This window comes from Ursus americanus, chromosome X (assembly GCF_024610735.1).
Source record: "Ursus americanus isolate L20-20 chromosome X, mUrsAme1.1.p, whole genome shotgun sequence".
Lineage (NCBI taxonomy): Eukaryota > Metazoa > Chordata > Mammalia > Carnivora > Ursidae > Ursus > Ursus americanus.
In genome coordinates, this window is record NC_142164.1 from 32,608,283 (window position 1) to 32,632,402 (window position 24,120).

The window sequence follows — 24,120 nt, forward strand, 5'->3', positions numbered from 1 at the left end:
TCTGTGTCAAATAAATAAATAAAATCTTAAAAAAAAAAAAAAGTCTTCCTTACTGGAATTCCCATTTTTAAGTTAATTAACATTGCAAACGCAATCTCAAAATTCTTATTCATTAATGCGATTTCTAGCAACATCCTAGCAGAGTTTTGTGTAGTCACAGGCCAGCTTATTCTAAAAACTTACGTGGAAGCAAACAGGTCTTAGCACAGGTAAAATACTTTGAAAAATAAAGTGGGTGGAATCACTCTGCTTGCTGTCAAATCCTAGCTTGCGGCTGCAGCAGCCAAGACAAGGTGGGATCCGCAGAGCAACAGACACAGAACAATGGAACAGACCAGAGAGCCCAGAAAGAGATCTACACGAGTTTGCTCAACCGATTTGTGACAAGGGTGCAGAAGCACATCAGTGAACAAGTGGTGTTCAAGTAACTGCAGAACCATTAAAAAAACAAACAAACAAAACAAAACAACAAAAAACACCATACAGCTTTAGAGAAGAAATTTGAAAAACTCTTCCAGAACCATGTTTGGTGTTGGATAGGTTATCAAAATGATAATAAATACCTTTGTTCTGTGAAAGACCTTGGTTCAGAGGATGGAAAGACAAGTTACAGACAAAGAGAAAACAGTTGTATACCACATATCAGACAAAGGATTATTATCTGGAATATAGAAAGGCCTCTCACAACTCAACATTTAAAAAATCCAATTAGAAAAATAGGCAAAAGACATGAACAGATATTACACCAAAGAGGATACCCAGATAGGAAAGAAACACATAAAAAGATGTTCAGCATCGTTAACCACTGGGAAATGCAAAATGAAACCACAATGGGAAATCACTACACACCTATCAGAATGGCTAAAATTAAAAAAAAAACCAAACACAGTGAGAACACCAAATGCGGGCAAGGACGTGGAAAAACTACACCACTCATACATTGCTGGTAGGAGATTAAATAGCAGTCACTCTGGAAAAACATTTTGGCAGTTTCTTACAAAACTAAACATGCAACTCCCCTACATCCCAGAAATTGCACTTTTGGGGCACGAATCCTAAAGAAATAAAAACTTACAGTCACACAAAAACCTGGACACAAATGTTTACAGCAGCTTTATTTGTAACAGCCAAAATTGGAAATGGCCCAGACGTTCTTCAATGGGTAAGTGGTTCACAAAACTGTAGCACAGCTACACCATGGAACACTACTCAGCAATAAAAAGGAAGTAAGTGTTGATATAGACAGCTTGGACGAATCTCCCAAGACTCAGGCCCAGTGGGAAAAAATCCCCAAATTACATACTCTGTGATTTTATTTATTTATTTATTTATTTATTTATTTATTTATTTATTTATTTATTTTTTAAAGATTTATTTATTTACTTGTGAGAGAGAGTGAGTGAGCACAAGCAGGAGGGGCAGAGGGAGAGGGAGAAAGAATCTCAAGCAGGCTCCGCTGAGTACGCAGCCTGATGCGGGGCTCAATCTCACTACCCTAAGATCATGACCTGAGCCAAAACCAAGGTGGTTGCTCAACCCAGCTGTGCCCCTGAGGCACCCCTGTGATTTCATTTATATATTTTTGAAATGACAAAGTCATAGAAATGCAGAGCAGATTAATGGTTTCCAGAGGGTAGAGATGGGGGAGGGAGGAAGGAGGTATGTGTTGTTATAAAAGGGTAACAAAAGGAATTCTAGCAGAGATGGAACTTGACTTTGATTCTGCACTATGGTCTTGCAAAAGGTTTCCACTGGGGGAAAACTGGGTAAAGGGTACACAGGATCTTTCCGAGTTCTTTCTTACAAGTACATGTTTACGATTATGGAAAAGTAAAAATTAAAAAAAAAGATCTAATTCAGACTTAACCACAGAATATAGTATAATTAAATTGATAAGGGAAAAGAGAAGAAAATCTACTTGCAATAATTCCATAATCTGTTTTCAACATTATTCCCGCTAATCTTTCCGAAACATTACTGACAATAACTATTAACATAACAGCCTTAGTATAGACAGTCAATTCATGGCTCCATTAAAGTACCTGACCTGGGTCAAAGATCCTTTTTTTTTCTGTTCAATACCAAAATAAAAAGCCGAAATAAAGGAGAATTTCAGAGCTAAACCTCATCGATGTATGATAATTTAGGTATCTGTTCTTGGAATTATTTACTTAAGAGGCACTTCTCCTCAGATATTCACATGGATCACCCCTTGATCTCCTTCACGTCTTGCCCCAAATATCTTTCTGAGAGTGAAGCCTTCTTCTGTGACCACCTGATTTGGAAATAGCAATGCCCATCTTCCCACTTCCTAGATCCTCAATCCTGCTGCACTTTTCTTCACGACACATTACCATCAAATACGCTATATCATCGTTTATTTTCTCTCTCCCCCTAGTAGGATGTAAACCTCATAAGGGTGGTAATTTTTGTTTGTTTCGGTTAAAGTTATCATCACCAGTGCCTAGTACACTACCTGACCTAGAGAAGGCATTCAGTAAATATTTCAGTATATGAATGACATGGAATTTTGTGTGTGTGCACTGCCCATAAGACTAAGGAGATGGGGGGGTTGCCTGGATGGTTAAGTATCCGACTCTTCATCTCAGCTCAGGTCTTGATCTCAGCATTGTGAGTTCAAGCCCCGCTTTGCGCTCCATGCTGGGCCTGCAGCCTACTTAAAAAAAGACTAAGGAGACTGGGTCAAGAAACTTCTCTGTGGGTTAAATCCAGAACATAATGGGAGAGGTAGGTTCTAGGTATCATTACCTATTTTGACCTGAAGCCATACAGGTGAATCTGAGGTGATCAAGGGCACTTGAAAGAAAAACTCTGATCTGAAACTGAAGGGGATTCTTTTTATCATCTTTTGATAATCTCTTAGTCTCGTATTTTAAGTCAGTAGGTAAAGAATCCCTCAACCTTAACATCAGACTTCCTACATGTAAAAGAGCAAGCTCTTCTGAAAATGGCAAGTGTTAAATGTACTCAATATTATTTCTGGATGGATACACTAGAAACTACTTCTCATGGTCAGCTCCTGGGAAGGGAAATGGGGATTAGGGTCAGGGCAGGAGGCTCATTTTCTTTTCTTTATGTCCCTATATAGCTTTTGAATTTTGTTCTGTGAATATATTTCATATTTGAGAAGCAAATTAAAAAATAAACAGATGTGCTCAATAATGGTCTAGGTCAACTGAAACTATTATGTTTCAAAGCGTTTATCGTTTACTTGTGCACTACTCAACACTTAATAGTAGGTGTTCGACGAAGGTATATAAACAAGAAATTTTGTATAGATTATACAGTAAGTTTTAGAAAAGGTGACTACATAACTTTTACAGGCTTTTAATGATTCAAGTGAAAATATTACTAAGGAAAAAGGATTTGGCAACAAGTTGAAATACACTACTAAACATTAGGAAACCAAAAATTAGCTACATTGAGACATAGAAATCAGTATTGCTCAGAGTCAAAGCAAAGATTTACAGTAACAGTAGAGTAGCGATAAATGAGAAGTCATCTTGTCAGTACCACCTCAACCTCATTAGCTGACCCGTGGTTAGACATTTATTATTAGCATTGTCCATTATTCCTAATAGCCAAAAAGTGGAAACAACCCAAACGTCTATCAATAGATAAATGGACAAACAAAATGTGGTACATCCACACAATGGAATATTATTCAGCCATAAAAAGGAATGAAGTCTTGGTACATGTTACAGTCTGAAAAGACCTTGAAAACACTATGCCAAGTGAAAGAAACCAGTCACAAAAGACCACGTGGCTGTACATTCCATTCATATGGAAGTCCAGAATGGGGAAACTGATGGAGACAGAAAGCGGATAGTGGTTGCTTAAGAACGGGGAGGTGGGAGGCTGGAGAGGTAGGGGGCTGGGGAAGTAGGGGGGAGGTGGGAGGCTAGGAAAATGGGAGGCTGGGGAGGTAGGCCGCTGGGGAGAGTGATAGCTCAAGAGTATGAGGTTTCTTTCTGAGGGGATGGAAATGTTTGAAAATGGACCGTGGTGATGGTTGTACATATCTCTGAATATACCAAAATCTGCTGAAATTGTACACTTCACTCAATAAAACTGCTTCAAAACATAAAAAAAATATATTAGTATGTCCCACTTTCTTCTTTGAGTCTAAAATTAAACCATTATCACAATGCAAGGTCCATTCATGACATTCACTCCTGACCATTGATTTAGAACAGCTGAACGAGAAAGAAAACCAAGGAAATCATCTGCTTCGTCTTCTTACAGGTTCACACCACTATGTACTTTATTCGGGGTGACTCATAAGTTCGAATTTACTGGTTAGGTTTTCATAATTTAATCTTTATCAGCCAAGGCCATTCATAGCCATTTATTTTTCGCTCTTTGAAATGTATATATGGAGACCCGCCTTGTGCCAGGTACAGTGAAAAGAAGTAGAAGAACGGGGCTTCCCCTCGGGGTTCCTTCTCCTCTCTCCCTAGAAGCTCAGTTCTTTCCGTGGTACCTGCAGACATGGCCGTAGAGCCTTTGATGCCCTCCCACCAAAATGGAACGATGATGAGATTTGGAGTCCTGGCTTTTCCTACTCTTTTAACGTCTGTGACAACCGAGAAGCTCAAGGAAGGAAATGAAGGTGTAGTTATTTGCTGCTGCCCCTCAGTCAGATAAAACTGAACAGGATACCGCGCTACAGAGCGGACAAGAGCCGTAGGTACGAGTCATGGCCGCTCCGTGATCTTCAGCGCTTTCGCACACAGGGCTGTTCCCACAGCTGCAGCTCCAGCCATGGCAGGACTCCGCGCCGTGCACAACAGCTACAATTTAGTAGAGCTGGAAAGAATTTTATTTTTGTAAAAACTAAATGGGGTGTGGCTCATTTTCTTGCCAAAGGGCTATTTTATTCCAAGACACTGCTGTCTGCGGACCTTCATTTATAGGCGGAGCCATGTTCTATTTAAGTAAAATTAACTCATAGTGGGCACTCGTTTTGGGATGCGATAATTATTGCAAAGAAATAACAATGTTTAAATTTGATTTGTTCTTAGTTTAGATTTGATTATATTGGGTTATAAATGAATGTCTTTGTTCACACAAGGTTTAAATTTAGAAATTATTTTATGTTGAGAAAAAAGGGCCATATTTAAGTTCATTTTCTACATGTAAGAATATTTTTAGGTTTCATGAAATCCAATATTTTGTGGTTTTTGCTTCTACTAGACTGCAGGTGTCTCTTACCCACCTTTACAGCGATGGCAGCTAACAGTCTCTGTTATACATTTTTTTTTCGTTGAATGATGAAACTATCCCACAGAGTGATTAAGGCATTGTCTACGTTACTATCCCTGGTTAACTAGTACTTCATCTGTAGTTTATACTATTTCAATATATACTTGGGAACTTTGGGCACATTTGAAAGCTTTCCTGAGTTTACATCTATTTATAAATGGCCTAGAGGTCTTTTATGTAATTCTCACATATTTCAAGGTACTTGACATATCATCCTTCCCTTCCTCTTTACACAAATCTCTGGTTAGGGAAGTTTCCCATCTTTGGCTTGCACCTATAAATATATTCTAGTTTGCCTCCCCCCCCACCCAGGAAAAAAAGTGCTGGAACACTTTGATTTAGGATCAGACACCAAATGTGTGGGTTGGCTTACATTTTAAAACATGCAAATGTATCAGTATTACTTTTTGGTTACCTACACTAATGATAATTTGGCTATCTTTGTTTTTTAATTATTATAAGACAAAATATAACATTTTAATTATTCATAGCCACTTGTAAAAATGATTTCAACTGTAGCTTTAAACTGAGACCCACAAACTGCTCAAAATATTTGTTGAATGTGTCAGTGTCCTTCATCATTTCCTGGTTTTTGCTTTTGAAAACCTCCACTACAGGAAACTAGGGGCATCATAAATCTAAGATTAATGTGTTTTGGATTCACCCATTTCTAAAGGCTACATGTCATCTTGGAAAGATCTTGATTTCATTGATAACCCTCTGCCTTCCCCAACACTTGAAGTTTTCACTAATTTATTTTCTCTCATCTCCTGTTTTTACAAAGGTAAACTTCCTAACATTCACATTTCTATTTCTCCTACTTAGAAACACTGAAGACATTGAAGCTTTTTTTCCTCTGCTCCCCCCACTCAAATCAAGCATCAACATTACCTATCATTTCCTTTCACCCTGATCTAAGCTGTATTTGTTAGTAACAGTGGATTTATAATGGTTTCTGTAATGTATGAATAATGTTTCCAATTTTCCTTAGAGGGCAAATTCTTTAACACATTAGGTGGCATATCCTCACAAAAGAATAAATTAACTGGTAAACAGGTTTCCTCGCTAAGTCAAGAATCTTCTTCAACCTGGAACATTGTTAAAACCTTCCCTATCCACAATAAAAAGCAATAGAAAGCAATATTTTTACAATGCCATTAATAAAGCAGAAAAAATAAACTATCTTGTTTATCTTGAATGGTGGTACTTATGGAACAAGTGTTGGAATTAGAGGAAAGTGAACAGGTGGATATAGATACCTGACAAGGTCCCCTAAGGCAACATTCATTACCCGTAAAAGGGGAGTATTTATTGAGCACCTACTCTCTGCTAGCGTCTTTGTAAATGTTCTCATTTGATTTTAGGGACGACACCAAAAATAAGTGGTATTAGCCCCATTTTATAGATGGTGAAACTGAGGTTTAGACTAGTTAGAGAACTTCCCTAATGTCACAGAGATATAAAATAGCAAAGCCCTTGGAACCCATGCTTTATGCTAAAATCCATTCTGACTATAAGGCATAATTGTAGATGATCTGTCTGAAAAGAAAAAGAAAAAGGAGGTGGTAGGAATGAGCTGTCAGGTCAGACAAATTTTCTTTTCTTTTTTTTTTTAAAGATTTTGTTTATTATTTGACAGAGATAGAGACAGCCAGTGAGAGCGGGAACACAAGCAGGGGGAGTGGGAGAGGAAGAAGCAGGCTCCCAGCGGAGGAACCTGATGTGGGGCGCGATCCCAGAACGCCAGGATCACGCCCTGAGTCAAAGGCAGACGCTTAACGACTGAGCCACCCAGGCGCCCCAGACAAATTTTCTTTTAAAGATTTATTTGGGAGACAGAGCAAGCGTGTGTGAGTGGGGGGCGGGGCAGAAGGAGACAGAGAATCTCAAGCAGACTCCCCACTGAGTGTGAGCCCTACAATATGGGGCTCAATCAAGGACCCTGAGATCATGACCTGAGCTGAAACCAAGAGTCAGAGGCTCAACTGACTGAGCCACCCAGGAGCCCCAGGTCGGAGGAATTTTCTATATCACTTCTGAGTCATCATGCTATGCCCAGACCTCGATGACCTGGGGGAAGGAGAAAAAGATCAGGGAAGGCTCTGTGAAACAGCACGGGTAAGTTGAGAGAGGGACATACAGTGTACAACGAGCCATTCAAATCTACAAAATATTTGTTAAGTCAACTGTTTATAATTTGGGGAGTCACCATATACTGAATTTAGGCACAAATTAAGTGGCAGCATCGGAGTTTCTACCACTGCTGGATCTCTGCTTAGTTTTTCAGGCAATGTGAATGAAATATAAAACTTTGTATTTATTGGGTGATGTCAAGGTAATTTAAGGAACCAACAGCCTGAGACGGAAAAAAAGCCTATCAACAAACACAGTCATTTAACCAACTCCAGGATTAAAAGTTCCTTTAGGATACTGAAGGTTTATGGTCATAAATAAGCTCTGTATAGTTGTTTTATAGCAACCTAAAATCTAAAGGCAAGTTAAAAACAAACTTGTCTCCCTTCCCCCATTAACAGTTCCGTTTTAAAAAATAGACTTCCTATGATTGTATACCCCACACGATTCTCCTTTATCCTGCTTTGCACCTGTTAAGTAGATCAGAGGAAACCAAAATATTTCTAAGACATATACTTTACCTAAACCGGCTTCAGTTTAGAGTCAAATACCATACTCTATATAAAGAACAGTCTTTTTTTTTTTTCTTTTGGAATACCGCTGTTTGAAATGAAGGCTTTTTTTTTTTTTGCTTAAGCCAATGTTTAAATTTCAGAGATTGTCAAAGGACTGCATCTTTAAAAACAAAAATCTTTGCAATTTCTCTTCTAAATATTTATCTCTAAGAAATAATCAAGAGTTTCAAAATGGTTTTTGCCCAAGGATGTTCACTGAAGCATTATCTAGAAGATATGGAAACAACATAAACTTGCAACAACCTGGAATTAGTGAAAGAAGTTACGAAATACCCATTATATGGAATATCATAGTAACTTTCAAAATTTTCAAAGTATTTGATTACAGGGGCGCCTGGGTGGCTCAGTCCGTTAAGCATCTGACTTCGGCTCAGGTCATGATCTTGGAGTCCTGGGATCCAGCCTCCTTTCAGGCTCCCCACTCAGCACTAGTCCTTCTCCCTCTGCCCCTCCCCCCACTCGTGCGCGCGCGCTCTCTCTCAAATAAAACTTAAAAAAAAATATTTGATTTACATGAAAACATGAAGTAGTAAGTGAAAAGAATGGAATACAAACTGTATATACAGCATGATTGCAATTTTTAAAATATGTAACTTTTTATACTGGAAATAGATAAAAAAATATGAGCAGGTGGTACAATTATGAGTAATTTTAATTTTCTTCATTATAAATCCTTTTATATTTTCCTCTAAAATGTTTACAATGACTTTGTATTTTTTAACCCAAAGCAAAGTGGTTAAAAATATTTCAAGTGTGTACTACTTATTATAATTTTCTAGTAGATTAACTAAATCATACATAATTGACTACCGTAGCATTTCCTATCATGTTCACTTCTAGAAAACACTATGCAGTCTATAATGGTAATTCTCCCTGACCTGAAATACAAGCCCCCAAATATCAAAAAAGAATAAGAAATAACAAAACTGGAAATACACAAGCTAGTTAAGAAATACAGAAAAAAAGCTTACAGATTACATTAGTCTATGAAGATGGTGTATTATTCAGTGTCAATAGCAGAATGTCAATCTGGGTGCAACACTACATAATTACAGCATTTAATAAATATTCAAAGCTATTATACTGACCTCACAAATTTTATTTTATTGAAGACGGAAACGTTATATATATTATATGCAAATTATATATCTATAAGCAGCTTAAAGGAATCAGGGTTAGCTTTTCAATAAATGGGTTACAAGATTACAAAAAATAACTTGCTATTGAGTCTTTTAAACCAACGAGAGCAGAAAGAAGAGATCAGGCTTTATACAAGCAATTGACTTCTATGAGCAGAAAGAACCCATGCTTCAGAACTAGTCACATGATACCGGGTTATTTCAAGTCCTTTCACTCAGAGGTTTCTGCTTATTTTAATTCAGTATTATCACTTTATCAATGATATTTTAACAAGTACTATCAAATACCATATGATTTCACTCATGTGTGGAATTTAAGAAACAAACGAACAAAGAAAAAAAAGCAAAAGAGAAGTCTCTTTAATGTGGACAACAAACTGGTGGTTGCCAGAGGAGGGATGGGGGAAATAGGTGAAGGGGTTAAGAGTACATTTATGGGGGGCGCCTGGGTGCCTCAGCTGGTTAAGTGTCTGCCTTTGGCTCAGGTCGTGAACTCAGGGTCCTGGGATCAGCCCTGTGTCGGGCTCCCCCCTCAGTGGGGAGCCTGCTTCTCCCTCTCCCTCTGCTCCTGTATGCTCTTTCTCTCTGGCAATTAAATAAAATCTTAAAAAAAAAAAAAAGTGCACATTGATGGGGAGGAGCACTGAGCAATGTACAGAACTGCTAAATCACTATATTGTACAGCTGAAACTAACCTAACTGCATGTTGACTATACTGGAATTTAATAAAGAAGATAATTTTAACCACCGAGATAAAAATGCATGGTAACTCAAAGAACGACAGAGTTAACGAACCGTCATAGAATTGGCAGGATGACAATAAACACTGGAAATTAATCGAAGGTGAACAGTTCTAAGGGTGGGAGTTGAAAAGGACCCCTCAGAAGCCAGTTATGCAACAGGCTTCTCAGATGCAGCTCTACATAACTTCTCATCTCTTCTGTGTTAATGAGGGCGTACCGCTAAATACACAGATTATGTCCTCCAGTAGGAGCTTTTCCAAACCTGCACTCCTTTAAAGGGCAATTAGAAGGAGAAGCACTTGCTTTTTCGAGAGTTTTACACAAGACCTCCCATTATGGGCAGTCACAAAACTAAGAATGAAGTAGGATAAGCCAACGGATTCTGTAAGATTACCAACAAATACTAAAATACTGCCCAGTAGTTACTTAAGAAAGAGGGGGGGAACCCATCACCGTAATAGCTTTCACAGGCTATCTGGCACAATATTTGAAGGAAAAAAATTCTAAGCAAGCATTACATATAGGTTTTTATTCTTGTTAGCCAGAATTAGATTATGCCTGGCTTTATTTCTTTCTCCTTTGCTTGTAAAATTGGATGGCTGGAGAATATTTGCAGGCAGGTACAAATGGGGGCGAGACCTAAGTGATGAGGATTCTACCATTTCTGCAAACTCCTGTTAGTTTTCGTGTGTCTGTGCTAGACTACTACATTACTTTGATTTTAGATAGCACCCGTCTGCTGAAGAGCCAACGCTCACTTACCCATAGCTCACCTATGCTTTCAGCATGCCTCTGACATACGTATATTGGAAACAGATGGCTTAATAAAGTAAAATCCAAATATGGACACAGGGAACTTGTGTGATTTACCGACGATGGCCTATCTGTCCAAACTGGAGAGGACTCCAAGCCCTTGGATTCCATGCTCAATGCCTTTTCCAATAAATGACACTACCTTCTTACCCTCAAACAAACTTCTAGACCATTAAGAAAAATTAAGCTTTCTTGTAATACAAAATCAGCAGGTTTAACGCGCGAAAATCCCTGTTAAGCAATGACGTTACTGGTACCTCTATATTTTAAAGAACTAACATGAGTCAATGGAATAGGCCACTGGTGATCGTCTTCCTGAATAGCTACCAATTTGCCAACAAGGTAGTTAGACTGGTTGTATACAGGTGCATTAAAACTTGAAAAATCAACTAATACGAACTGAAATAAGCCAGGCTACCACTATTTGGGGAAAAAAATCCCGGCAAACCAAAAAACTTGAGCCATGCCCTCAATTGTATAAATGAGAAGATGCATAATGTACTCGATGTTAGTTATCAATATAATAATTTTAAGTGACTTTCTTAAGGTCGAACTATGAGTCAGTAGCAAAGCCATGTCTAAAATCTAGTTCTTCTGAAGTCCAATATATTTTTCCCTTAGTATTTCAATTTTCACTTAAAAACATGTTTTTTCATCCCTAAAACATTTTATACTAACATTTGTCTTTCAAGTGCCAAGATTAAGGCAAATGAGATATTATTAAACATACTGAATTTGATAGTGCCTCACCTTCATAACTACAGTGAGTTGGCCCCAAGAATTACGACCTTCTGAGACTGACATTTCACGATTAGACAGTTTTTTGTATTTCTAAGCCATTAACTGTAACCGAAGCTGTATCATAACTAAAAACAGCTAGAACTGTAACCAAAGCCACATCATAACTAAAAACAGCTAGTCCTGACCATTGCTATCTAAAAAAGCTTCTGGGGGTGCCTGGGTGGCTCAGTTGACCTGCCTTCAGCTCAGGTCATGATCCCAAGGTCCTGGGCTCCCTGCTCAGCAGGGAGTCTGCTTCTCCCCTTCCCTCTGCCCCTCCACCCACTGGTTCCCTCTAATAAATAAATAAAATATTAAAAAATAAAAGAGCTTCCAACAGTGTGATGTATCCAAAAAGCTTCCAAAACCTCCCAACACATCAAACGAACATATATATATGGTAGATCACTCTCTGGAACAATCACACAGACTCAAAACACGATCTAGCTGTTTTCCTTCAAACTGTGTTTTATTAGTTTCACAGATCAAATTTTTCCCTCTCTGGCTTACTTTTAACCAACAGAAAAATGATCACATGAGCAAATATGAAATGATTTTAAAAACAGATACCCGAATTGTCGTGTATTGACAGATGCTCATTTTCAATTTTATACCAGCTACTTTTGGAATCTGTACCGAACAGCAAAAAGAGTGTAGCATTCACATTTCGCCTAGGTTGTGCTCATGAAACACAACAGCAGATTCCTGAATTTATCATATGTGGTAAGAATATCATGTCAGTAAATTACTGGAAGGGCAAGTAGAAATGATACCTAAAACAGAACATGGAATAATGGAAAGTGGTCTTTCATCCTTTTTTCCCCTGTCGGTTTCACCAGAATCACTTTAGTTCTCAGGCACCATGGCCAAGCTACCCCTTCTTTTCAGCAACAGTCATGCGGTTTGCCTAGGAGCAAAATTTCACTTGGTTTCTGATAGTGCCCTGGATACTGACACTCTGCCAGTATAAATAGTCAAGTCTAATGTGCATGTAACCATTTGTAGAAGAGATGTAATCGCAACCAAAATATTACTCACCAGTTATAATTAATCCTTCTCCCCAAAATGCCATAAGCCTAGACATTCTTAGCAATGGAATCTAAATGATGGCATCGGACTGTAGACCCTGGACTTCAATGGTGGTTGTCTGTACTAAGTCAAGGCAGAGCATAACTTGCTTGGCTCCCCACCCCGGGTGAAGAAAGATGTTGATAAATTGCTAGATCTAACAGTAGAGATTAAGAATTAGACTCACAACCCCCTAATCTTACTAAAAACCTGAGTTCATTAAATGATACCCCCCCAATTAAGTCAGTAACAAAGTCAGTGGTTTTAAATGAGTGGACATTTGAAGACAATGAAATGCTCCATAGACTGAGAGCCTAGTGATGATCGTGTTTTGATGTGAGTTAGTAATATTTTTTAAGAAAGAGCTTATCTCCCTACCACTTTCACCTCGTTGGATAGTTGTGCTCTCTCTTTGAGGTTAAAATACGGATTAGGAGTTCAATCGAAAATGCTATTATCACCTCACTTCCACTAGGGGGGTCTATCTACCAGTGTAGTTAACTCCAATAACTCAGGTGCAGCTTAATTCCGCTTCGGGCAAACCTGTACCACAAGGCTAGCCTTGAGGTCAGAACTGCATGCTTTCAAGGAGTTCTAGTTTTTAGGCTCAGAAACCCGAGCACAGCACAAAAATGGAGTGCTCGAGTCATTCCGAGGTTGCTGCAGTAGACGGAGGGTTTTTTTGGCTAATGCATACAAAGCCAAAATCTCTTAAATGTTCCTAGTTTCATTTATAGCTGCCCTAGTTTCAAGGCTGAATATGGATCAACTGGATCCATTTTTGTAAATAAGTAAAGCTTTTCAACTCCTGACCTCAGAGACTCCTCTGTCCCTTTCTTTTTTTTTCTCTGCCATTTCTATACTCTGCAAAATATAATCTGAATATCAGAACTGCCACGTTTTCCCAACAGCAATCTTAACTTGGGCCACATGGGTGGGTGTTGGTCAACATGGGAGCTGCTTCAGGGGCCTCTCATTATTCCATCAAGATATTAACAGGCAAAAAACCCAACCAGCTCGATTTATCAGATTTAGAATCTATTGTTTTTGTGCCTGATTTCTGATCCAGTTAATTCCAAACCACAAATAACTGGTGGTTAATTTTAGTCAAGAAATGATCCACCACCTTCAAGGAGATGCCTAATAAAGAGAACTGTTCAATTAGAATATAGGCCAGAACCAGGAATATGGGTAAATTCTAATTTTTTTAAACACTATCTTACGGAATATGGCTTCAAAACTATCATCTAGGGATGAAGTGGGTGTGAATTAAAGGACGATTTTCCTAGAAAATAATTAGTAAGATATTTTTTAAATTTAGGAAAGCCACCGGGGAGATATATTTCCCGGCACAAACTATTTTAAGCCCTAATTTTAAAGACAGCTCCCGCTTTTATTTTGGATAAAATCGGAGCACCAAATTCCCTTTCTGTTGCCCTCCTCCAAATCCAAGCAGAATTCCCTGGAGTAGAGGCTAGTTCACACTCCCCCTCTTCTTTTTTTGTCGGGGTCGTTTTTGGAAAATGGGCTTCAGCCATTACATTCCAGTTTTCAAGGCAAAAGTCATGTGACCATTACCCTAGGGGCATCAGAGACTTGGGGCACGTGATGCCAATCAGCAAGTGTGGGACTTCGGCCACTTCGCTGGAATTCACTGTAAACCGCATCTGCAGGATCAAGTCGAGGCTCCCAAACACATTGTGACATCAGTAAAGTGGCGTAAGTGCTTACCTCTCAGGAGTTTGTCATTTCACTTCGCGTTTGCTACCTACTGTGCGGCCAGCCAGGCTCTCTTCCCCACCCCACCCCCTCCCTCGTACCAGGCCGGGCACCCCCAGCATCCCGTCCGTCGGATCCTAAATGGCGAGGCTCTCCAACACAGTTAGTTCTAAGCTCGACCTGCACCCCTAGGGATGGTGTGCAGATCGGGTGAGGAGCAAGAAGCATCGTGTCGGCCAAGTGTCAGATAGCATTAACCCCGCGCCACCTCCCAGCCCGGGATCATCTGCTGTCCTGGAGCCGGCCGTTGGAGCAGCCAGCGCGCTAGAGCGGTAGCAGCAGCGGCTGCGGCGGCGGCGGCGGCAACTTTGGGACTGGCAAGAAGCCAGGGCGGGGGTGGGTGGTCAGCGTCCCCCGGCCTCTTATTAGAGAGCTTAAGTACTGCGGGTGGAGGAAAGTAAACAGCGGCAAGTGCAGCTGGGGGGCGGGGGGCGGGGAGATCACCCCCCTCCCATTGCCCCTGCCGCTCTCCCTCCCCAGGAGCCCCGAGAGGTCCTGGGCTGCCACGGCCCCGACCGCGCGCTCCGGGCTGCAGAGGCAGAGGAGCCGAGCCGGGAGCGGACAGAGGGGTCCGGGGAGATGGGGAACCGAAAGGTTCTGCCCCGATGGCCCCGAGATGTGCTACTGAAAGGAAAAAAGTGCTTACTCATAGGGAGACGCGGTGCGATCGCGGCGCTCTCCTTAATGGCCAGGGAAGCAAGCGGGAGGCAGGCAGCCGGAGCCCGGTTCCTTCCCTGGGCCAAGGCAGCCGCTCAGAGCCCCGGAACTGGCGTGAGCCCGCGAGGTCACCCGAGGCGGGCGAGCGGGGGCCGGAGGCGTCGCGGGCTGCCGGCTCCGGGATTTCCTGAGTCCGGGGCGGGAGAGGGCGGGGGGCCGGGGGCTGGCAGTAGTTGGGGAAGGACGACAGAGGGAAGTTAGGCGCTCGGTTTCCACTTCGGGGCCGCCGCCACGGAAGGGGAGAAGGACAGGGGTTGGCGTCAAGGACTGCAGCCCCAGGTAAGCAACAAGTTCCGAGCAACTAGCGAGAAAGCACCATCCCGGTCGTTAAGAGCCGAAAACGTGTTGGCGGCGGGCGGTCGTCGGAACTCTGTCACTCCCACCCATCCTGGATGCGAACAACCCGCTTTGGCGCCCAAGGTCCAGGACCGAAATTTCTGCAGCCCCCTCTCCGCCCCGCGTCCCCGCGCGCGGGGCACGTTCCAGCTGAGGTTGTCGGAGATGCTCCCGGCTGGACCCACGCCTGCCCACGCCCCGGGAACCCGCTCCCGTCGTGCCCTGGAGTGCCCACAAAGCACTTACATAAAGTCGCAGAGTCCCGGATCTGGCCCAACAGCCTCCGACCGACGCACTCAGACAACTTCTGCCTCTTGGAATCTTTGCGGCAGTGCTTCTAAAGCCAGCGCTCCCTCCCTCCCGCCTGCCCCCTCCGCCCCTCGGCCGCCGTCATTGGCTCGGGTGGTGCTAACAGTCGGCCTGGGAACCTGAAAGGGGATTGGGCCACGAGCCTGTCACATCAACTGGGTGGGGAACCGGGAGAAGAATCATCGGGATGGGCACCCTGGAGGGATGGGGACTCTAACTCTGCGGCAGGGAGCGGAGACGCGTCCCTCGCGCCTGCTTCTCCCTTACCCTGACTAAAAAGGAGAAGGTATTAGAAGTCCACAGTGCCTGGTTCAGAGTCATGCAAAAAAAAAAAAAAAAAAAAAAAAAAAGATAGGAATGTTGAGAATGGGAGTTTGAAAATCACCAAGCCCCTTTTTAAGTCCGAGGGTACAATTTCTCCCCTGAATGGTGAAGAGAATCTCGGCTCAAGAAGGGACATTTACTAGTAGTAAATGCGCGGATCCACCCAGGTGTGAGACCTTAGCAATCTTCCCTTTTTCCTTATGAGGTCAAGGGAGCAGAATATGGCCAGGACGGGGCTCTCAGGTCTTTGGTTTCGTGCCAAGTAAATTGTTGACCAAAATCACCTGTCAGTTAGGGTTGTCCATGCGGAAAGGGGTGAGAGGTCGAGGTGGGAAGGAATGGTGGGAGTAACGTCGTTCCACTCGTTTGGAAATGGATGTCAATTCTCATCAATCTCCTTCCACCAGAGAAAACTTGGAGACGTGCTCCTGCTTCCCGGAATACCTTTTCTGTTTCCCAGAGTACCTTTTCTTTTTCTTTGCCCATGAGATTGCCTCCATGTCATAGCTGGCTTCTTGCATTAATACACGGGGAGGTTTCCCCTCCGTATCTGCATTCCAATCCTTTGGCTCACTGCAGGTCCAAAATCAGCTCAGAGGGCCAGAGTTGGAGGGATTCTCCGGGGTCAGATCAAGTGATTGGCTTGTGGGACAGCTGTCCAAGAGAAAGTCTAAGCCCTTTCCCGTTCCAGTCGTAACCATTTGGTTCAAAAAATGTGTACTTGAAATTTTTTTTTTACAAATTTAAAATTGGTTCAAATACATCCCATTTTCCATGCATTTTGGGAAAAATTCTAAATTAAGAGTGGCCTGAAAAATTGAATGCTCTTGTTAAGAGACCCCCCACTTGATCTGCTATTATGAATTTCCTTAGAGAAATTAACCTGCAGTGAGTGCCAGGACTTCTTAAATGGGAAGGCGTGGGGGAGTCCATAGACTGCCTAAAAGCTAGATAAGCCGAGAAGGATTTGGCACTGGGAAAAAAAGCCTCGTTAAATATTTATTAATGATTAACCAACCAGAAGGACTTATGAAAGGCACAGGAAGGTGAAAAAGAAAGAGAGGGCAATCGTGCTTTCAGAAACATTACATTTCTGTTATGAGAGATTTCATACCCGGTCACGTTGGGGTCGCCACAAAAATACTTATTTCAACACCTTGCCGTTAGCCTGACGGCGCAGCCTGCATTGCCACACACGTTTACAATAGGCTCCAGAATGAGATTTCTGGCTTCCAGTAATTGTCCTGAGGTTCGGTATGGTTTCTGGAATTCTTTGCACAGAATTTCTAGACGCACTAAATATGGTACTTCTACCTTTTGTTTGTAAGTCACCACAGAAAAGCTTCCACCTGCCTTTAGACTTAAATGGACAGACTTAGCAATTTCCTGAAGGAACTCGGCAAGGTAAGTTTTCGAGGATGGATATATTTGTCTCAATTACTTAATTTTCTACCTTAGTTTATTTTTCAAGTTTTGGAATTTAGAGTAAGTCAAAATATTAAGATTCCTATGCATGTGCTATTTTTTCTTTCTTGTTTCTCAATCAGGAAAGCTTCCGTGGAAACGTTAATAAAAGTCTTTGTTCACCACTAACAACTGCGGATGTCAGAATTCAGCCAAGAGTTTGTTGTGGAGAATGTCACTTTAATGGAAGTGCAGTGGTCTATAGTTTCAAAGCTTCCGGGTGCCCAAAGGGGGCCCTACTCATGGCCTCCACAGAAAAAAAGTTGCCTTAAACACAGAAGCGCGTATTGGGTGCTAGTTGAGATTCCTATGTAACAAGCCCAACCGTATAATCCAGGTAGAACTGCATTTTGGTTTTTTTTTTTCAAAGATTTTATTTATTTATTTGACAGAGAGCAAGCCAGCCACAGAGCACAAGTGGAGGAATGACAGAGGGAGGAGAAGCAGGCTCCCCACTGAGCAGGGCTCAATCTCTGGACTCCGGGATCATGACCTGAGGGGAAGGCAGAAGCTGAACCCACTGAGTCACCAGGCGCCCCGGGAGAACTGCATTTTAATGAATATTGTTAAAACAGGCATTTTGATGTAACTAAGCTACCTTTCTGTTGCCCCAAATCTAATAGGCCTCTTCAAAGGTGAGCATTTTCTAAGAAGGGAGGCTCAGACTCAAAGCTTTATTCAAACTGCATTTCTTTCTGATCTTGCACACCATCGTTTAACTCATACAGGATCATTCACAGATGAACCCCACCTTGGTTGTTTTTCTATCTTTGTAAAAAAGGCCTGCACAGACGACCTCCAGCGTCCCTTCCAGCTGCTCACAGTCAGGACAGAGGCTCTAACTCATCTTAGAGCACCTTGCACAGCAGCCTGGCGTGTGGCAGTTCAGTAAATGTTGGTTGAACTAATGGTTCTTTTATGGTTCTATTCTCGTAAAACTAAAAACAAAACAAACAGTCTATATATGTAGGTCTCTCACAGATCCTGTGACTCAACAATCTAGGCGTTTTCACCCTTTCCTTCCATCTCCAATTTTCAATCCCACAGGCCTGTGTAATAAATAGCTTCGAATCAATATCACAGACTTCTGAAAACCATTTCTTTTTCCTGTGTTTTTTGATGTCAGACGAGGCTCTGGTCTCATCCGTAAGTTTTATCTCTGTCCAATGTACCTTTCTTTCCTCCTTTCCACAAGCATCTCCTCCTTTCCTTTGCTCTGCTTTCTATATCTCTGCCCAACACTCTCCCCAGTCCAGTTCACAATTTATTACGGGCACATATTCTGAGTTTTTACCTGCCAATTTCTTAGGGTGAATTCTCTGTTTCCCTTTTACCTATTTTTTTAAGCCTCCATTCTATTAAAATGTGATTTTGCTACACAACCATTATAGAATAGAAGAAATCAAGCATCTTGATCAGTTCAGTACAAAAATTTCTTCTAATTCGTAATTGTTTTCTCACTGTCTAAATGTGTAATTGTGTACCAATCTATTTTAATTAATTGCTTCTTGATTTATCCGTTCATTTCCAGGAACCCGTTTATTTTGCTTTCATCTTATGTTTTAGTATGATAATTCTATTCCATGTTATGATATTTTAGGTTCTTGGATTGATCCTTGATTCCTCTTTTTATTCAACATGTTATATCTGGTTAAAAATACAGCTTCTATGATAATATCCATAGCAAATAGTGACATATAATTTTTTTAATTGTGAATCTAAAGATTTCTCTTACCCTGACATATTAGGCATGGCAGTGACCTTGGTAGACCCGGCAACTTCTTAAAATTTTCTACCCAGAACATAATAATTGCAAGTTATTTACGTTGCTTACTAAGTGAAGGTGGTTTTCATGTTTCCAACTCAAAACTTATGCATGTATAACACATGAATGTTAATTCCTTGGATAGGCATTTTCAAATATTTCTCAAGTCTCAGCAGTTACTATCAATCTGAATGTCTGTTAAAACCCGCCAATTACCTTATAAGCACATTTTCATAAAGAAATTATTGTGACATGTCCAAGAGTGTTTTCACATTTTCACTTGTTAAAAAGAAGAACAAAAGACCAAAAAAGTCAAATTAGGATTAGGATATATTTGATCGGCATTACTACTTCTATTATGTCGATCCAATGAAGGTCATGATCCATCACCGGAAATGCTCAGAATTAAACTGTTACCTTCAGGTTTCCTGTCAAATATATCATTAATGGGCAATATTCTTTTAAGTGTCTATTATGTTCTTGGTATCAAATTAAATATTTTGGGGCGCCTGGGTGGTGCAGTCGGTTAAGCATCTGACTCTTGGTTTTGGCTCAGATCGTGGTCTCAGGGTCGTGGGATCACCAGCCCCACTTTGAGTTCCACGCTCAGCACAGAGTCTGCTTAAGTTTCTCTCTCCCTCTGCCCCTACACCCTCAGATAAATACATCTTTAAAAAGTGAATTAAATATTATAAGCAGCATGGAAAAAGTATGGTCTCAACACACATGGAATTAATTGTCGAATAATTCAATAGCAAAACCAACGTAGATGAAATACTGAGACAACAACTCAAGATAGAATATACAAGGGATGCTGTAGGAATTCTGGAAAAAATGGGAATGATGAGGCAGAAGCAGTCAGAAAGGCATCTTTTGGGCAATGGGACGTGAGTTAGGCCTTAAAAGATGCGGAAGACTTGATAAGTCTCGATGGAAATGAAAGGCATTCCATTTCTAGGAGGAGAGCAAAAGGACAGCTTTGGGTGAGTTTTTGGAATTGGGCTTCCTTTACAGGCTTCCACTTCCCCATCTGCAAAACAGAAGCTTTGAATTTGCCTATTATAAAAGGTCCAGTGATAACATCAGTTGGAAAAAAGGTGGTTTGACATTTCATCTATTTAATACACTTTAAAGATAAAATATTTGTTATACTTCCTTTCGAGTCAGAACAGACTTCTGAATCTTGTTTTACAATGATTAAAATTGCAAATTACAGAAGGTCTTGCTTTTGGTTACAGCAATTTTGACAGTTGTTTTAGACATCGCCATGTTAGTCCCTCCCGTGAAGTTTACATAACTAATTAGCACATGTCATATTTTGGTTTTGGAGGAGAAATGAGCATGCCTGTAAATTACAGGGCAAGGTACGTGGTGCACTAGCTCACACACCTATCTTGACTTCACTATTTTGTGTGTCTGGGTTATAAGAGCATTCTTTAGCATGAAATATTCAACCTAAACCTGCATCAGAACATAATTTCAAATATTGAAGGTTTCCTATGAGAAGGGTCTGTTAAAGATATACTAGAGACCTTTCAGAATAAAATGTAGAGCATATTTCAAAATTCATAAGGATTATCCATAATTTTCCACACCACTAATCAGGCTCCTAAAGAAACAGTCATGTCTAGCCTATTATGTTTAGTTGTTTGATTCTCAAATGTTAGGCTAGATTTTGGTGAATTTAGGAGTGTCTGCCTGTATGTGTGAGTGCGCGTGTGCATGTGTTTGTGTGTGTGTGTGTATGAGAGACAGAGAATATAATCAGATTTTAAAATGCTATAAATATTTGAGTCTGTGTCTACTAAATAGGCAAAATGTGACTTTGAAAAGAGATTGACAGTGTTGCAAGATGGATGAACTTTGAGAACATGCTCAATGAAAGAATCCAGTCACAAAAGACCACATATTTATGTGATTCCATTTATATGAAATGTACAAGAAGGGAACATCCATAGAGACATCTATGGAGAAAAATAGGGAGTTACTGCTAATGGGGTTCCTTCTTGGGTTCATGAAAATGTCCTACAATAGATTGCGATAATGGTTGTGCAACTGTAAATATACTAAAAACCGTTGATCTGTACTGTTTAAGCAGGTGAATTGAATGGTATTGTGAATTATATCTCAATACAGCTGGTATGAAAAAAGAGATTGACACAATTAGGCTGCTTAAACACAGGAAAACCATACTAATAAGTATATGACATGTGAGGGCAGAAAACACTTATTGTAAGGATCTGTATTGCAAGAGACAAACTCACTCAGAAATCAAAAGGGTTTTGGAATATAAAGGATTTTACGTCCTGATCAAGTGTGAGCCCTATTTGCCGCTGTCATAGAAAGAAGGACAAAGTGCTTCGGTATATCACAAAAGAGATTTCAATGTTGCAAAAACATTTTAAACAAATCAAATAAGCCAGAGTCAGAATCCAGATAGCAAAAGATGATATATTTCTTTCTGATACTTTTAGAAAAGTTTAATTACGTGACTGTATTGGTTTAAAGATTTAAATCATGCCAAGGTTTTCGTAACGAATTGCAGTTAGAAGATCTGGTCTAAATAACCAAGAGGTTCCTTAGAAAGCGTCACAGAAGTTTCATTTTGAATCAACAAACATCTCTGATAATTCAGAACCAGGAATGCTTTCACTGTTTGTTTCTTTATCAATGCCATAGGGTCACCCGGCCAAGGGTGTAAACAAAATGTCAAGCTGTCCATTCAGAGAAGCATTCTTGTTCATACACTGGGCAACATTATAGGAAGATACATCTCATTTTGTGGATGGAATGGAGTAGGCCCATAACTAACTAAACTTAACTAAGCTTTTAAAAACGTTTGAAATATTTGGGAGTCCTCTGGAAAGGACATCATGTGAAATGAGATCAGACTGTTAAGGAATATTCTAGCTCAGGTGTCAGCAAACATTCATTGTCTATAAAGGGCCAGATAGTAAATATTTTTGGCATACAGTTCCTACAGTCTTTGTTTCAACTACTCAACTCTACTGCTGTAGTACAAAAGGAGCCACAAACACTAAATAAACAAGTGGGCATGGTGGTGTGCCAATAAAACTTTATTTATGAGAACAAGCAGCAATAGATTGCGTTGGCTGCTGTAGTTTGCTGATGGACCCCTGTCCAGGTTCCTGTGTTTGCTCCAATATGAATTTGGCATCTGGGTGTATTTGTGTTCTTAAAGGGATATTTAAGTAAAAGTTAGTTCATGGGGCACCTGGGTGGCTTAGTCGGTTGAGTGTCCAACTCTTGATTTTCGCTCAGATTGTGGTCTCAGGGTCATGGGATCGAGTCCTGTGACGGGCTCTGTGCTCAGTGTGGAGTCTGCTTGTTCCTCTTCCTCTGATCCTCCCACTCGCTCTCTCCCTCTCTCTCAAATAAATAAATAAATAAAATCTTTTTTTAAAAAAAGAGTTGGTTCACAACTGCAGATATGAAACAGATTAAGATAGAAATTAGCACCCTTCCATCATTACAGTCTTAGGTCTTCACAATCTTTACCACCAAGCAATAAACAGATGGTTATATTCTACTCTCATTTCTTTTTCACCTTTCAAATTTGAATATAATCACAATGACAAAATTTCACCGAAGGGAAAAAAAAATGACGACATCTACAATGATCCGTTATTGAGCTCTTCAATGTGGCGGGACTTGTACTAGGAACTTGACGTATATTGCCTCATTTAGTGCTAATAACTATTCCATGAATGGACAAGTTATTATCCCCATTTTCAGATGAGAAAGCTAAGGCTTGCGGAGTAAGTAAACTTTTACACAAGGTCATTTGGCTTGTAATGCAGGAGCGGGGTGGGGTGCCGGAGTGGGGAGGAGAGCTTTCCATTTCTACAGCCTGTGATCAGAACCATAGGGTCTTACAGATAACGTTCACTACTTTATCCCAAGAAATAAAGCACAGGAACTGTTCATTAAACATCTGCCCAACTGTCAACCTTGACTTGGCTTCAAGCTACCAGGACACAGCACCCCCCGCCCCCACACCACCCTTAATCTTCGCCTCAGCGCACCTACTGAAGAATTTGGCCTTCACGATGACAGGCTGTTTGGGCAGCTTTCCCTTCCCCAAAACTTTGCAGTAGCCCGATTGCACCACATCAGTGATAGGAGCTGCTCTAGTCCTGTTTTGGGCGGCATTTCCCCGTGTCTGCTCCCTGACCAAGGTCCACAGTTTATCAAGGTTCAGTTTATCAAGGTTGACAGCTGGACAGAAGCTCGGGTTCCTCTTTACGTGGTCGTGATGCCCCAGACCAACTTTTCCAGAGTAGCCTGGGTGTTGTTTGTGGAAGCTGATCCTGGGTAATGCAGGCTGCCAGCACCACCCCGGCCTCCCACGTGCTTGCCCACGGGGCAGTGGCCGTGGCTCCCGTGGCCTCGATGATTCCGGGTCTTCCTGAGTCTGGATGACATGTCGGCAACCCAGACAGAAGAGCTAGGGTGGCATTTTGAGGATTATAATTTTCTTTCTATGTAATTCGACTTTAAGTGTGGATTTGCAAATACGCTAGGCATTGCCATTAACTTGTGCAATGTAGCAGGCTGGAGTCCCTTCCAGCTGTTAGTTTTCTGGACCGGGGAAGTCAACGAGAGGGTAGGGGCTGAAGTCAAATAGCGTCTCCAGAGCCTTGCACCTTACAGAGCAAAACTAGGGCCAGGACTGACCAAGACCAGGAACTCTGTCAACCAAAAGAGATGCAAAATCCAAGCTTTAAGGACCTAATCTGAGATGAGTGCTTGACAAGAAGGCCAGGTAAAAGGCAAAGGAAACCTGATAGTAACTAAGCAGAAAGAGAATTTGGACTGCGATTTGCGTCGTCTTCTTCTTCTTTTTTTTTTTTAAAGATTTTATTTAT

General features: G+C 41.0%; 1 protein-coding gene, 1 long non-coding RNA gene and 1 pseudogene across 3 annotated transcripts in view; 1 reads left to right on the forward strand and 2 right to left on the reverse strand.

The window, feature by feature from the left end:
- PLS3 (plastin 3) overlaps positions 1-15,743 on the reverse strand; it is an 80,001-nt gene extending 64,258 nt beyond the window's left edge. The window contains exon 1 of one of the 2 annotated variants that reach the window (XM_045800708.2): positions 15,616-15,743. The gene's annotated coding sequence lies outside the window, so the exon portion shown is untranslated. The remainder of the gene's footprint in view (positions 1-15,615) is intronic. The other variant, XM_045800710.2, reaches the window with a different exon arrangement.
- A 1,211-nt stretch (positions 15,744-16,954) lies between these two features.
- On the forward strand, positions 16,955-19,685 carry LOC148106883 (uncharacterized). The gene is made up of 2 exons (XR_015723311.1): positions 16,955-17,406; positions 17,859-19,685. It is a non-coding gene; the product is annotated as an uncharacterized LOC148106883 (long non-coding RNA).
- Positions 19,686-23,219: 3,534 nt separating this feature from the next.
- LOC123794538 (large ribosomal subunit protein uL15 pseudogene) lies at positions 23,220-23,677 on the reverse strand (annotated as a pseudogene).
- Between the last annotated feature and the right edge of the window lie 443 nt (positions 23,678-24,120).